Genomic DNA, 1769 nt, shown 5'->3' with positions numbered 1-1769 from the left:
TGGTTTCCATGATGACTTAATTTTTTCCTATATAATCTGTACTCCCAAGATACCTGGGAAGCCAGGCTTTTGAGCAATAGCTTGCCTCTGTCTCCAGGACTTGCAACTCTCTAATAAACCTTAAAGCGTTCTTTGCTGCAAAACCTGCACGTATCTCTTCTTTGGCTTAGACACGCATAGGCAGACAGACTCCTTTTTCTGTAGTGATAACAAAATCAATAGAGAAAAATTAGGAACCCATAATATGTAATAAACAGGTAGGCATAAAAATCCATGAAGCTGTTACTTAGTTGTGGGTCTAGGGAATTCTTAAATTAGCTTAATTCTTTTTGGCGATAGCTGAATACATACCTTCAATACTTAGATTATGACCCAGGTAATGAGCAGTGTCTAGAGATAATTGTAATTTCTCTTTAGAGACTTTGTGTCCCTTTCAGCAAACTGTCGTAGCAAATAAATTGAATCCTTAATGGATGCTTCTTTGGTAACTGAGCACAGCAAGAGCTTGTCAATTTATTGTAAAAGGGTCCATTTCCCAGGGAATAGGAGGGAGCTTAAATCTTGGTGGAGTACTTAAGGGAAATAAAAAAATATTTCAGTGAAGTGAACCCTGAGGCATGACAGTTTTCTTAAACATCATGTGTACGTACATGAAACTAGAGGACTAGCTTACTACCCACCTAGACTGCATAGTGCAGCCCATTACTCTCAAGCTACAAGCCTGTACAGCATGTTACTGTGTAAAACAACACGAGATTAAATCAAGCACAAGAGAAAATGATGCAACCAAGAGATGTATGAGGTTACAGCCAGCATAATATAACTGTTTTATAGCAAATTATTTTTAATAAGAAGAGAACACTCTAAAATAATGATAAAAAGTATAGTAAATATATAACATTGTCATTTCTTATCATCAAGAATTATGTACTGTACGTGACTGTGTATGTGCACGGTTGGTTTGCTTACGCCAGCATCACCACAAATGAGTGAGTGATGCTTTGCACTAAGATGCACAACAGCTGTGGTGTCATTATAAGCTTGCGGGACCACCATCGTATATCTGGCTGAGCATTGACTGAAACATTGTTATGCAGCACATGACTGTAAAGGCAAATAGACATTGGTTTTGGGGTCTACATGGATACCGAGAAAGAGTACAGAGAGGTCTTCAACTGAGAACCAACCTGAGTCCAGTGGAACTCGCGACAAAAAGATATTTGGGGGATGTGGTTCCATAGTGTAGCAGTTAGCATGTCTGCTTTACACACAGAAGGTCCTGGGTTGGCATCCTAGTGGAGGCACAGTCCATAGTCTATGGCCATGCCACCCTGAACAAGCCCGATGTCTGATCTTGGAGGCTAAGCAGGGTGGGACCTGGTTAGTACTTGGATGGGAGACCACCTAGGAAGACCAGGTGCTGTAGGCATTAATAATAATAATAGTGATAATAATAATAATAATAATAATAATAATGTATTTGGGTTTGGAACAACTGGGAAACGGGGAACAACTATCTTATTGACAGCACTTCAGTCCTGGGCAAGCTGCCATCCTTACCCATTTGGAAATAGGTTTCCATATTGTCAGGATCAGCCTGTTATAGGAGCTGATTAGCCCCTGGGTGATTAGGTCTACTATGGGTATGAGGTGCTACAGAAGATTGTGTGGTGTTTTAGAGTGTATTTCATTACACAGAAATTTTCTTGAGGTTAGAGGATGACCTAATGTCAATCTAACACATTCTGAGATGGAGACTCTGGGGAAAT

At 40.0% G+C, this 1769-nt stretch overlaps 1 pseudogene; it reads left to right on the top strand.

The window, feature by feature from the left end:
• Nucleotides 1-1313: 1313 nt before the first annotated feature.
• LOC118600589 lies at nucleotides 1314-1429 on the top strand (annotated as a pseudogene).
• Nucleotides 1430-1769: the final 340 nt, after the last annotated feature.

The sequence above is a fragment of the Rousettus aegyptiacus genome, unplaced genomic scaffold, assembly GCF_014176215.1.
Source record: "Rousettus aegyptiacus isolate mRouAeg1 unplaced genomic scaffold, mRouAeg1.p scaffold_m13_p_3, whole genome shotgun sequence".
In the NCBI taxonomy this organism is placed as follows: domain Eukaryota; kingdom Metazoa; phylum Chordata; class Mammalia; order Chiroptera; family Pteropodidae; genus Rousettus; species Rousettus aegyptiacus.
This window is presented reverse-complemented; position numbering and strand designations above follow the sequence as displayed.